This window comes from Danio rerio, chromosome 8 (assembly GCF_052040795.2).
Source record: "Danio rerio strain M-AB ecotype USA chromosome 8, GRCz13ab, whole genome shotgun sequence".
In the NCBI taxonomy this organism is placed as follows: Eukaryota; Metazoa; Chordata; class Actinopteri; order Cypriniformes; family Danionidae; genus Danio; species Danio rerio.
The window spans coordinates 27887460-27903278 of NC_141028.1; positions in this window are offsets into that span (position 1 = coordinate 27887460).

A 15819-nucleotide genomic window follows, 5' to 3' on the forward strand; every position below is an offset into this window, starting at 1 on the left:
AATTTACTGGCATACTGTAAAATAAACATCATGTAAAAATTATGTAATCCATGAAAAGTAACTGTAACCTGATTAAGGGAAATGTAATATAATCTAATTACAAGAACTGTTATTTTGGAAACTGACTATACAATCCTGATTTGATAATGTCATTTTGATCAACCCTCATGTATTGATTTTTTTTACATTTTATTTTTTTTATTTATACACTGAAAAAAAATGATGCCTGCAAAATTGTTGCAAACAATTTGTATTGAATTTAAACAAACAAATAAAATTTAGTAATGCTTAATTTAACCCAAATTAACTGTTTACAACAACTTAATTTAAAAAACTTACAGTAAATCAAAGGAATCATCTTTGAATATTTTTTTCATTGTACATTGTAAAACCCATTACAAAAATATGCAAAAGGGACATGTAACAATAAGCAAATACACTGAGGAGTATTTTGAGCAAAAAAAAAACAAAACAAAATAAAAAACCCTCACTTCTGAACATAATGTTTTGTTCAAGATATCAAAGCTTCTCATAATTCTTCCTCTTCATCAACCTGCAGCGAAACAACAAGACAAACTGGCATGTTGGATTCTGTCAGCTGTCAATCGCACATTAAAAAACAAATGTTTTTTTTTTCTCCAGTCATGTGAGAAAATCCTAAAAGTTTCTTTTTAGAGAACAAATAAGCTTCAATAAACGGTTTAATATCCTCACCCTATATGAAAAAGTATTTGAACCACCAGAGAGACATCCACCCCGCTGCTTGAAAAAGCTTCAATGATGCGATTAGCTTCTGGAGGAGAAAAAAACATAACATTGTTCATCAAGACAATCCAAAAAGTGTTCCGGGGTTCTTTTGATCCGACATCCAAGACATGCTTCAAAGCAACCCATCTCAGTGCATCCCATGCATTTTTAATAGAATCTGAAATGTGGTGGAGATTACAGCAAGAAACAGCCACCTACGATGAGGTGCTCAAAGATTTCACACTCAAAGATGATGCATATTATATTACAAGTTTATAATCCTTCATAAACGTGCATATAGATGAGCAAAATGTTTAGGGATTAGACCTGGATTGGGCCAGGTATATTTTAGGAAACACTATCAGACTAATACTTTTGAAAATAAAACCTTGGCATTGATGGTTCCATGAAGAAGCTTTATTATGGTTACACTCATTTCATTCTATAAAAAGTTTCTTTACAGTGGTACAATTTATTTAGGTTTAGAAATGTTCTTCACATTATAAATGAATAAAAATTGAAAGATGTGGAACACAAAATGGTTCCTCTTTGGCATCACTGCAAATGCACATTTTTGAAACAGATTTTAAAAGTGTATCTTCCACTTTATATCTATTAAATAGCTGGGTGAAGGATTTTTCTTTTTGCTAAAAGATCTGATAGTCTAAACTTTAGACTTTAAATTACCTCATCTGATATTTAAACATCAAACAAGCAAAACAACTGAGATATTCAGGTTCCTCACTCATCTGATCTGATGGGCTTTTCTATTTATATCCCACAGGACTGTTGGCATCACTTGTTTGTGTCATGTTGACGACAAGTGACTCAAGTAAAGCAATCTGTTAAAATACAACGATACATTCAGGAAAGAGGCAGGTGGTGCTTTTTTATTGTTTTTTTCTATTTTCTTTTAAATGCTTGTATTAACATTATATACTGTACATACCTTCACTGGGCACTTTATTAGGTACACCTTACTAGTACCGGATTAGACCCCCTTTTTTTCTTTAGAAAGGACTTAATCCTTTGTGGCATAAATTCAACAAGGTATTTGAGATTTTTGTCCATATTGATGACAGGATAGCCTCATGCAGTGCTAGATTTGTCAGCTGCACATCAATAATGTGAATCTCCTCTTCCACTACATCACAAAATGCTCTATTGGATTGAGATATGGTGACTTTGCAGGCTATTTGAGTACAGTGAACTCATTGTCATGTTCAAGAAACCAGTCTGAGATGATTCATGCTTTATGCATGAAACGTTGTCCTGCTGGAAGTAGCCATCAGAAGATGGGTACACTGTGGTCATAAAGGGATGGGACATGGTCAGCAACAATACTCAGGTAGGCTGTGGCGTTGACACCATGCTCAATTGATAATAATGGACCTAAAGTGTGCCAAGAAAAAATCCCCCACACTATGCCCTCACCTAATCCCACTCCTAATCCTACCTGTCACAGTGATGCCACTCATTCCATTGAGTGCATTGTGTCTGCACTCAGCGAAGCAATCTCAGCTTGCATCATAAAGGCTGCATCCAGATACTATTGACACCATTACACCACCACGACACATATATATAAATTATTCAGATACCTTTAACATTTTCCACATTATCACAGTTTCATTACACGTTAAAATAGGTACTAAAATATGACAAGAACTCAGGCCTTTGCAGTTAAACTGTAAAAAAAAAAAAATCATCTATAAAATGTCAGACAACTCTGATATAAAGGTATAGTAAATAATGGCTTAATCAAAATGAAAAAATAAGCTACAAGAATAAACCAAAAAAAAAAGTATATATATATATATATATATATATATATATATATATATATATATATATATATATATATATATATATATATATATATATATATACATTATTATAATATATTATTATATATATACTTATATATTATATAAGTTCAATTATTGAAAATATGTGGGCAACTACCATAACGCGTAGTTGTGATCTCAATGCTATATATATATATATATATATATATATATATATATATATATATATATATATATATATATATATATATATATATATATATATATATATATATATATATATATATATATATATATACATTAGGGATGCAACAATACAGTTAGCCCACGGTTCAATACATACCTCGGTATTTTAACACAGTTTTCGGTTCGGTTTGGTTCTCATGTCTTATAATACTCATTTTGTTTTACTTAAAAGCCAAGAAAAGTACACTAGTTCCTAGTGTATTGTATAAAAAAAAATAACACTGAAATCTCACAGCTGCTGGTAGCCCATGTACAAACTGGGGAACACATAAAATCCTACACTTTGAAAATAAACACATGTGAAGTCAATAAAGATAAAATGGCCATTTCAAATAAACATATTTGTACTTCAGTAAACATAAATAAACCATCTTAATTATCTCTGCACTGAAAAAATGCGAGACTGAAGTCTGTAACGTGGATCGAGTGCTTTTATAAAATGACAAAAGCCCACATCTCCAATCACCGAAAACGGCTCTAAATCTTTTGCAATAAACACCCACACTGCCTTTGATATTTTTATAGTCTTTCGAAACCAGTTGGGTATGTTTGCTTGAAAGATTCAGTGAGGGATTGTTGCTATTTGGAGGACTTTATTACCTTCTCTGCTATCCTGCCTTCAGACAGTGATATTGCTGGGTGATGGCACTGCTGATGTGCAGTCATGGTTATATGTGACGTGTAAAACAATATATATATATATATATATATATATATATATATATATATATATATATATATATATATATATATATATATATATATATATATATATATGCCAAATGCAAACATCAGCATGAGTGAGTCAGGCAAGGACACGCAGAATTGACAGAATTGTCACATGTATTAGGATTCGATTGAACTCAACATGCCTGAGCTCTGCATGACTGGTACTGAAAGTTTCTGCGACTTTGAGATCAGCTGCGTCTGTGGCATCTGCGAATGTGTGTGCGCTCTCCTGCTACTGCACCGTTTAAATTTCTCCTCAAAATCAGTAGGTGAAAATAAGGTTTCCTACTGTATCTGCAGGGTAACCAGAGCGACTGCATGAAGCCGAGAATAACAGGGTAAAGCAAGGATGGGCAGATGGATTGAGGGAGGGAGGGCTGGAGGATGAGATGATATGGCAAACAGTGTTGCTTCAGGGTGATGAAGCAAAGTTTGTGCATCTGAGACAGCAGCAGGCAGTACTGAGATGCACACGTGATGTACAGACGCACTGACAACAGAACTATAGTATATTATAAAAGAAATATTAATACTTTTGTATATTAAACTAGTATATAGTTACATTTTATATAATCCAATTTATTTAAATAATCAAATGTACACTACATTTGACTGATATTTTATTGAAAAACTCTACATCTAAGACAAAAGACAAAAACACTGTTACACTATATACTATATATATAACCAGAAATACAAATAACCAGAAAGGATATATATATATATAACCAGGAATACAAATAACCAGAAAGGAAAGAAGGAAACAGCATGAATTATTTTCACTAATTATCAGCACATCAATCTTCTCACTCATGCCACATGTTGGGTAATGATTCATTAGTAGCTTTTTACGTACATGCATATCTGCTTTAATGTTACAAATGTGTGTTTCCTTCCACTACAGCAGGAACATTTAGTGAAAATGAATAGAGGCTTTGGCCACAGTCCCATTACCCGATCAGCAAGAACAGAATAGCAATTTCCTCTACTTGAAATAAATAGGCTAAATTAATAAAAAATATATATATATATATTTTTTGGCAAATTGTTAAACTAGCTGGTCAGCACAGCCACTATTCCACCACAGGAACAAAGATGGATGTTGTTTACACAGAAAATTGCATATCTTTCAAGTGCTTTCCCCCTCATCTATTAATTTCATCCGGCGACTGTTATGAGCACATGCAGGAGATCATCATCTCCACATGAGGCCTCGAAATAGCAGAAGTCCAATACTCTCCAGGTTGGAACACAGCTGACAGGATGGAATGGGATTCTAGAAGCAGAACGGTATTAGTTTAAAATGAGGATTCGCCTCTGGCTTCTTCTGGAGCTGCTTCCTAAAATGAACCACGGAGAGCCAGGAGATGGAGTTCATATTCGGCCAAAGATTCTAATTCAGTGACTGAATGCCTGGTGATCAGTGTTTGCCCTGAACCAAACGGATAGCATGTAATGCAAAAGCTTCTAAAGAAAATTGTAAAATAAATAAAGTAATAAATGCAGGTGACAGTTAAGCTCTGCGCAGTGCTGTAAAGTAACTACAAATACTCAAATGACTGTAATGTTGTAATGTAGTAAGTAGTTTTATAGATGTGTACTTTTACTTTCCCTTCAGTACATTTTTAGTGCAGTAACTGTACTTTTACTCCACTACTTTCCTTCAACCTGCAGTCACTACTTTATTATTTCTTGTCTATAGGTGATTAGAAAAATCGGTCCTGTGATTCCAGTCCAATCAAATCACACATAGAAGATAAATCGTATCATAGTGAACTACCTCAAGACATGGGTGCTTTATAATTGCAGCAAACTGTTTGTGTACTAGAATATTTCCAAAATCTTTGCACACATTGACCCAGAGACTATTTAGAAGTCACTGATGAGAAGATGAAGGATGTTTACTGTATAATGACCAAAATGGCCTTAAACACCCAGCAGGCACATGATGTCAACATAACATTTTTACGTTTTAACCCAACATTGTGGGTACGTTACATTTTGATTGGAAATGAAAATTAGGTTGACATCAAAAACCAATGTCCAACCTAAAACCAACCAAATATCAACATCTAATGATGTTACAGCTTGATGTTGTGTAGATGTTACCACTATGATGTCTATCAGACACTGGATTTTGGCTGCCATACCTGACAAATAAAAGTCAGTATTTGATGTCAATATGACGTTGGTTTAACATGTTGGTTCGACGTTGTCACTTTCTAACACAACCTAAAATCAAATAAATATTAACGTCATTTGTTTATTAACGTCATCAAAATAGCATTGTTAAATTTTATTCACTTGAAGTCACAACATAAATTTAACTGAATATTAACATCTTATAACATTGTGTGCCTGCTGGGCAATAACTAAATGCACTACAGAATGTTACGTTTACACACACATGCACAAATTACATGTAAACGCATTCGCTTTTTACAGCGTAATACTCACTACTCACTACTCATGAGTACTCTTAAAAGGGAAACTATTTACTCATACTTTGAGTAATATTTACAACAGATACTTTTACTCTACTTGCAATACATTTTTCGGCAAATAATGGTACTTTTACTTAAGTATGATTTTTCAGTACTTTTTCCACCACTGGCTCTGTTTAAACCTAAAGTTAGACAATGACAATGCAGCATCTCAGTTTAGATATATGGACATAGTACAGATAATCCGATGTGCATTAGAATAAGGAAGAAAGGTGATTTAACCAAGCAGGCACACAATGTCATAAGACGTTAATGTAACACTGTAAAACCTCAAAAGTTAAGGTAACTCAAACCATTTGAGGAAACCGATTGTAACTGATGAATGTAAACTTGGAAAAATTGGAAATACTTAAAGATTTCCAAAGAAATGTTCTTTTATCGTGTCATCTTGATATAGAACAAAGAACAGAGTACAAAGAGAATGTGTGTGTTTGGTTGTGAGCGCAAGGTCATGCTAGAAAGCTAGCAATAAATTCATTTAACGACAGCCGCAAACCCCCTGTCTGTGCTGTTTTCTCTTCCTGCCAAATGCAACATTGCATGTGTACATTCAGTTCATTGTTTCCCCCTGTAATTAACTATATTAAATCTTCACTCTAGCAACTTTTAGGAGCATCTTCTCCAAAACATTCCAAGAGCAGAAAAATGCTCGGAAAAATGTACGAACTGAAACATGTTTCAATAATTTTTTGATCAAATGCTCTTACTGAACTTTAGTTGCATTTCATGCCTTGGAAGGATTTTTCTTTGTGTCCGTCTGTAATTTGTTCTTCAAAGTGTCAAGATGATTTTTATTGACAAGAGTTTCTCTGTTGAATGAAAGCAGATACAGTCAGTGCCTGATGTGTGTTCTGCAGAGAGCTGAACTTGATTGTCTGCTGTTATCACCGCAACTGTCTCAGAAAGAACAAATGCAGGATGTTGGAAGTGCTTTTGACTGCTGGATTTTTCTGATGATGTAGTTTTGTGAACTAATGCTTTGAAAGTATTGAAAGAAATCAATGAATAAAATGCAATCAGGGAGTTTGTTATGCTTGATGTCTCTTTCTATCTTTGCATTGTCTTTATGCAAGAAAAGTTGATTATTTTAAACTTATTTTACCATACACACTCATGACATTAGCTGGACTAGCATTATCCTTGAAGACAAAATTATGTGTGAAGCTTCCCTCAGGTTTAACAGATTTTGTTAGATGAGTCAGTATTATCTGCATCTATTGCGTCACCTGAAATATGACATCAGACATGTTCGGAAGATATGCTAATGAATGTGTAATTAATGAAGTTCTTTCCAAAGACTATTGATGTGATAAACAGTCTGTGAACAAAAAACAACCATACAAATGCACTTGCAAGATGTATTTGTGAGCGTCTCATTAAAGCTCACACTCATCTCCGGATCTTTTGTTGGTAAAAAAAAATTGCCATAATCACCATTTACCTTACAATGCTGTCTCTGTTCCAAGAGCACGACACTCTTTGTGAATAAGCAGTTTTAACTAAAATAAAATATTATTATTAATAATTAGGACATTTGAAATGATGATAAATAAGGGCAGAGAAAAATGAGAAAATTGTATCATGAGGCGCAAATAACGGTGCCGAATGTGTGGTGAATTTTTGGACACACTTCATGCTTTAGTTTAACTATCACTTGGCCCACTGTGTAATGTACTACTGTGGAATCAAAACTGAATTGATTTCATTACATTTATGAAATATTGATGGTGATTTGCTGGAATGGGGGTGGGACAACAGCAAGGCACATTGATCCTATTGGACAAAAACAAGCTCATGCCCTATAATTTATATTGTTTGATAATTAATTTGATTTGTATTCACAAAGTACATCTAATCTGAATAGCCAAATAGTGAGCATAGTTTGGCATGCTGTCTTATAGGTGAGGACTTTGAGCTCACAATATGACCCGAAATCAGGGAAAAAAGAGAAGTGTGAAGAGATTTGGGGTGGAGAAGGGATAGAAAACTTTCCTAAGGTGTGGGTGAGTTGGTGAGTGGGCTGGATATTAATACACCTTATGTGCTGGTTAATGTGAGCAGCTGAATGGTTTGCATTTGTGGCAAACCGAATAATTATCTGCTCGTGCTCCTACCGGACTTTGTTAGTAAATATCATATGTTGCAAAAAAAAGAGAAATGATCAAAAGGTCTGCAAAGAAAAGTTTTTCTTTTTGTGTTTTTTGAAAAACAAACAGATAATTATTTTTTTCAAATGAATAAAACATCTAGAAAACCTTTAATTTGCAAGTTCCCAGCACACACACAACATCTCAAGATAGGTTAGATTTAGGTCACCAGCATCTAAAGACAATGTTATTTTGATGTCTAATAATGACATGAAATGACGTTGATATTTTGTTGATTTTTGGTTGGAAAGTGACCAAAATTCAACATCGAGGCAACATCTTAAAGGGCCACAAAACCCCCCTGTTTCAGCATGGTGCTTTCACACCTCTGATTTGGAAAATGTCAGGAAAGTGGGCATGTCGACTTAGGGGGGAGTGTTGGAGGAGAAGAAGTGCATAAAAATGGGTTTCAATTTAAGCACACGCGGATTTCACAGAGGCAAAACAAACACACAGATGCAGGGCAGAAAGACAGTGACTGTGTTTACATGGACACCACTAATCTAATTACTTGACAAATTATTAAATGGTGGACTTTGACTGCAGTTTGGCACTTTCATTCATGCCCCTCGTGACAAACAGGATATTTGATCAGAGGAATTGCTGAAAGCGTGTATTTTTAATGCAATGTTTGATACCGCACGGTGAATGAGAGAAAAAAAAACTCAGCATTTCCAATGTTCCTTAGACACGTATTTTTGTCGAGCATCGCGTGCACTGTATTCCATACATGAGTCCAGCTGCCCTCTACTGGAACATGAAAACAAAACCTTTGATGCAGCAAATAATAAACGCAACACTGACGACTCATATCTCCAAACAATTCTTCTTATCCCACTTGTTTTGGCAGCAAAACGTGGTGTCTCTCTCTCCGCCAAGCTATTATGCATATTAATAAAGTTGCACCGAATAGAGCGCACTGATTGGTTTGAGCCAAGTCTTTCTCATGAATGAATGCAGTACACTCAGAGACGTCACGAAGTACTCCCAGGTAAAGACAGCCAGTCTACACGCTGGAATACACGCAAGGACCTAATCGGCGTGACGCAGCTTCAAAAATTTGATTCCAACCGGAAGAACGAATTTGCTCGAAATAAAGCAAAAACAACCAATTTTCACTTTTTTGTGAAATATATGTGTCCTAATAGTGTTTTTAGCAGCGTGGGACACATTTACGACTGTTAACAGCTCAAAAAATGTGTTTTGGTGTTTCGCGACCCTTTAAACCAACGTTATATTAATGTCAAATATTGACATTTAATCATCAGTAATGGCAACTGCCAACGGGATTAACGTCATATTGGTAACATCAACACAATTTCAAGCTGTAACATCACAATGATATTTTGTTGTTTTTAGGTTGCGTTGGAAAATAACCAAAAATGCAATGTCTGATGGGCGTTGGACATTGAAATTAATATTGTCATGACATTACACCAGATGCTGACCTAACTAGGCTCTAGAAAATAACTGTTAGTTATTGTGGGCAAGTATTAAGTTTTGATTTGTGGCTTGTTTTGAATGTGCTCTGAATTAAAATAAATAAATAAATAAATAGAAGTTTTATTTGCAGTTTTAAAGGTTCTGTCATCATTAACTCATCCTTCACTGTTTGAGTTTCTTTCTTCTGTTCAACCCACAACAAATTCAATTTTACATAATGCTGGAAAGCAGCAGTGATTGATTTCCATAGTATTTTTGTTTCTATGGATGTGAACGGCTGCAGGTTTGAAACATTCTTCGAAATTTAATTTGAGTGTTGCCAGATTGGGTGGTTTTCAGTGGGTTTTAGATAAGTTTCAGCTACATCTGGCAACACTGATTTGAAATTTAATTTAATTTTAATTTGAATCACATCAGAATGAGTAAATTACCAGTAACTTTACAGTTTTGGATGAACTGTCACTTTAAGTTCCAGTTTAACATCTTGTAGCACACAAACACATACTCACTATTTGTAAGTTCATCAAATGTACTGCATTGTCATAAATGGTATTACTTTTATTTTTTGTAATCATTATTATTATTACTGTTCTGACTTGTCCGGTTATCTTTCCATTATCATTATTACAAGTATTTATACCATTATCATTTGTAAGGTTGCAGTTGTTGTAGTTGTAACGGTAGTAGTTGTAGTAGTTGTAGTAGTAGTAGTAGTTGAAGTAGTAGACATTGTAATAGTATCGATTGTTATTGAGTAATTGTTACAGAGATTATTGAAGTAGTAGTTCATGTAGTAGTAGATGTCATTGGTATAGTAGTAGCAGAAGTAGTAATGGTGTGGTTGTTACAGTAGTAGTGGTAGTCGTTGTTGGTGTAGTAATATCAGTAGTAGATGTTGATGTAGATGTAGTAGAAGTGATTGTGGTGGTGGTAGTAGTAGTAGTAGTAGTAGCAGTAGACCTTGTTGTATTAGTTGTAGCAAACGCTATAGTAGTATCAGTAGTGGTAGTAGTATCAGTATTAGTAGACATTGTAGTAGTAGTAGTCGTGGTTGTGGCTGTAGTAGAAGCAGTAGTAGTTGTAATATAAGTAACTTTCTGTAGTAGTAGTTGGTGTAGCACTTGGGATTTATTATTATTGTTGTCATTTATTACTGTTGTCCTTTCTTTTTTTACTCTAATTTTTACTATCATACATTAATATGCATTGTTGTTACTCCCTACCTCTGACTGGTTTCTTTCTATATGTTTTATCTATAACTGTGACACTTGCTTCATTTATTGACTGTTATTGTCCCTTATGTATGTACTCTGACCTGTCCACCAAGTTACCTTTACATGCATACACACACTCACACACTCAAGCACATACCAGTACATGACTATATTGTTGTTGTTTTTGTTTTGTTTTTGTTTCGTCGCTTTGTATTTGTTATTTGTTGATCTTTTTCTTGTATTTGTATGATTTTTGCATATTCTAATAAAAAAATTAAAAAATTAAAAAATGTACTGCGTACTCATTTAATTTAGCTGTGAAACCTTTCCTGGCTATCAGCTCAGTTTAGTTTTGCTTTGATCAGACGGCAGCGTGTTTTTCTCTGTTTGTTTCATGGTAAGGTTGTGCCCACTCTCTCTTTCTCACAGTTTCTGTATAATTGCTGATCACATTCCATGAAGAGTGACTGTGAATAAGTATGGCAGCGAACCACAGGCTTTAATTGGGAGTGCCTGGTCTTGTCTGGTCGAGTGCCATCAAAAGGCCTGGAAAAAAACACAAACTGTCTATGACACAAGCCTACAGTGCTGTTCACATCACATGATATCAGTGACACGGATTTATTTTCCCCCTGAAGATAAGAAGCCATGAAAGGAGTACTTTACTCCAAAATTAACATTTACTCAGCCTCATGTGACTTTCTATTTTCCAGTGATGATTTTTGAAGAAAGACTTCAGTGTTTTTGACAGAAATGGTTAAAGAGGATGGAGCAAAGAGGACAACGGATGAGTAGATGAAGGAAGGAAAATGAAAGTCATGTGATCTGGAAAAGTGGGATGACAGACTGACAGAATTGGAGACGACAGATGAGTATGTTTCCCTGTAGGTGTGTTTGCATGCGAGTGTATATTCAAAGTCTCGGACAGACGGCAATTTTCAGCGACATTGATCTTACAGCCCTCCCCATTATCTCTGTCTATTTTTCCCTCCTTGCTTCATTCTTTCTTCCCCATTGAAATGCAGCGCACGCATTTGTGTCTCCTAACCAAATGTTTTCAGCAGGTGTTGATTCACCACGCTGAGGTGTGTGGGGTAAATGTGGCATTGGAGGCAGAGCTCCATCATAATGCAATAAAAATTAAAGAGCGCTGTCAGTGGGTCACAACCTGCATTTTTCCTTGAAATGTGGCATATTGAGTTTGGAAAAGGGCTTGATTAGTATTCAGCAAGTGTGTTTGAGGGGGATGGGATGAAGCTAGCAGGGTCCATAAGGAAAATGGCTTTATGAAGACAATAAATAAATAAAAATGAAATCTAAATACAGGTTTATATTAGGGTCAGCTTGTAATCAGGTTTGGCGAAGATCATGTGGTCAAGATGAGCCTAATAATGAAGCCAGTTGAGTTTCAGATGTTCCCCAAATCAGGGTTCCCACTCTAAACCAATCTTCAAATTCCCTGAATTTTAGTGTATAAAAGCTAAATCTACATAACTTGATGGATAAAAACTAGCAGCTGTTGTGTACCTCCAGAATTTTGCATTTCTGCGAGCAAATGGTGCACAAATTCATTTTAATTGGCACAGATATCCCTTGGCCAGCAGGGAAAATCCTTCCACATCTGCATTGTTTAATATTAAATAACTTTATACTCTCATATAGAAAGTGTTCATAAAGTGTGGGTTATCAAAAAATTACACAGCATGTCTTTCTTTGGACTTGTCATGTGACATTATCACTATGCAAATTTATCCATATTTGAAGAAGGCAACATTCGTTGTATTCAGAACTAAAATATATTTTAAAATGAAAAAATTAAAACTGCTTTTATTCCAGCCGAAATAAAATAAATAATACTTTCTCCAGAAATGCCCTTGCTCTTTTAAACATTGTTTGGGAAATAGTTAAAAAAGAAAAAGAAAATTCAAAGGGGGGCTAATAATTCTGACTTCAACTGTATATGATTCAGGGGTAACCCCTTTCTGTCTTTGTTTCTCTCAGTGTTTACTTTGTAAATCAAGATTTGAGATGTGTAAATGTGTGCGTATTTGTACATATTATTGAATAATTAGAAATTTTGATAAAAGTGAGGTACAATTAAAAACATTACTAATATTACATGACTTGGACAAAAATATATAAAATTTCAGAAATTCAATACTGGGAATCCTGTCAAATGAAGCAAACTGACATAAAAATCCTAAAAGATTTAATGGGGGACTTGTAACTCAGTCTAAAACCTAAAGTCTGAAAAACGAATAAAATGGAAAGTCATAGACTTTTTCAAATAAGTTAAAGGTGCAGGTGATCTGCCTAAATGCTAACCGATTAGCATAATATCTTTCAAATGCAATCCCTCCATGCCTTTCAAAGCCACGTCTCCTGAAATCCTGAACGCACACGTTAAAGATGACAGAGACCCACTAATTCATCTCATTGGCCAGTTAGAAAACTTTATAATACTTTATAATACTACAATTCCCAAAGAACAACTCTATTAAATGTAGCATGTTTTTAGTTATGTAGTTAGCAAGCAGAACTTGTTGTAATATGCTTTATTTCATGCATGCAAGGATCGCTGGTCTCACTCTTTTGTGTGCTTTGCCCTAAAACAACTACTGTATGCTTAGTGGTTGGCCTGCGGCGTTAGTCGTTGGCGGTGTGCAGGAGTTTCACTTATTACTAAGCCATACTTCCATGTTATTTCAGAGTGAATATTCGAGTAACATGGTAAACATAGGAGCGCGTCACAGGTTGTCATTGTTAAAAAATGAGCCAATGTGAATATAAAAACAATTTCAGTTCAGTAAAGCAGGCTAGGCAGAATAGTGCTATTTACTGATGTTTTGTTGTTAAACTAAATAAAAATCTACATTTTCTGTGTTACTGGTCCATTATGAAATTGAAAATAGTCATATCAATCTTTCACTCGAATATTTCAGTGGCTGAACAACACTTCTGTGCATATAACCCATTTATAAAACAACACAATCTACATCAGCTTTGTGTGACTAAAATAGTTTTAAAACATTGCAGTATATTGCCTGTCTAAAAGAAATACTTCAGCCATGGTGTCATCCTTCCTCCAGCATGCAAAAGTTGCTCCAATATTGATTCAGGATTTTAAAAAGTTTTGATCAAGCACTCGATTTTACTACTGTGACTCGTGTCCATGTGACCGCAGCACGCGTGAACGTGCATCGGCAGGCAATTTTGGAAATTATCAGCTTTACAATATTTAATTAAATGATTTTTTTTTCAGTTTTATGCCTTACCCAGAATATAAAAATACATTTAAATACATTTAGATCATTTACTTTAATCAGTACTATTGGAATGTGAAGAGACTTTCAACCAGCACAACAAAAACTGTTTCTGAAGACAATCAAATAAATAAATAAAATAGCCTGTGAAAAACAAAATTGACTCAACAAATATTTTTTCAGTGTAGATAAATGTGCATAATTTCTGAAATGAACACGTTACTGTATTTCTCAAAGAGCTAAATCTTTGTAGGAGAGTGAGAGAACATTTTATCCTTGCTAGCTTAAATATTGCAGCATGCTTTGTAAGGCAGATAACACCTGTCAGCTTCCCAGCAGGTTCACAGGCCCCAGATGCACAGGTGAGAGGAGGTGAAGGAGCAGCTCAGGGTGTTTTGAACATGGTGTTGAACACCGCTGAGGTCACAGCCTCTGTATAGCAGCACAGCTTCAAACCCTCACGGAATGCGAGATGTTTAGGATTTGTTTTGTCTGCCATCTAGTGGACCACATAAGACAATGCATTTAGCTCGTTAAAACAAACTAGAATGTTTTTACACAAGTGCAAAATACAATATTTGTAGTATAAAAAGTGTTCCTATTTGTATATAATTAATGTGTTTTTAATTCTGAAGGGCTTTCGGTGTTACTTGTGTAGTTTACAAGAGGTTTTTTTTCTAAAAAGAGTTTGTGTTTCCTTCACCTTACCTTCTGATAATCATTGATGTTTTACTTTTACTATAATTTACTTTATTGAATTGCATTCCAACATCTCCTTCACGTATGCTGGATGCCCCAGGTGCTATTTAGGCCTATAACTAGATTGTTATTAAAATTAGATGGTAATTTTGTTCTTCAAATATATACTATGATCGGACAGTCTACCATTGATTAGGCTTTTCTCATGTAAGAAAACTGCCACCTCCAGTATATCATGGCTTCGACATTTGAGTGCATTGGAGTCCAACATTCAACATTTCATTTGCAACTGAATGCACTACTTTCTCTAGTGGTTAATGCACAGGATCTTTTCCCAAGACTTTGTGCAGCATGAATTAGCCTGTGAATTGGGACATTCTTCTTTTGTCATACTATTTCTGTCATTTCTAGTTTTCTTTTTCCCTTTTTCCTAGAAGGAAGTGATTTCAGAGACAGACTTTAGTTTATCGTGTGAATTATTGGCGCTAGTGGGAATGTCCCACCAGTGAAGATTTACAGCCATATCACACTGTTACAAGTGTGAAATTGTGTTTATACAACAGTTTGATGGCATATATAAAAAAGAAAATCAAACACAGAGAGTCTAAAAATCCTTTTGTTTGAGAAACTACTTTCTTTCATCATTCATCAACATCTGCTGCATCAGAATGCAGACGTCAGAACAGGAGAAACCATTGCTACTTCATACAAATCACTTTACAGCAAGTGTTTAAATGATTCTCTAGCGTAATGTCTGAAGTGATTATAAAACAGGTGATTTTCCTCACATTATAGTATTATAAAGCTGAACGACAAGAAATGCCATCTGTCTAGACAGATTTTCCAGTATTTCTCTGTTGCAATCTGGAGATCACAATAAATAACCACAAAAAAGACAAAGCAGCACAAACACTACCTTTCTGTTTACTGTACTAGTCTGCAGTAACAAAAACAGGCGATGCATTATAAACAAACAGATGGTCAACTCAGGGTTATATAAAGACTGGCCAACACAAAAT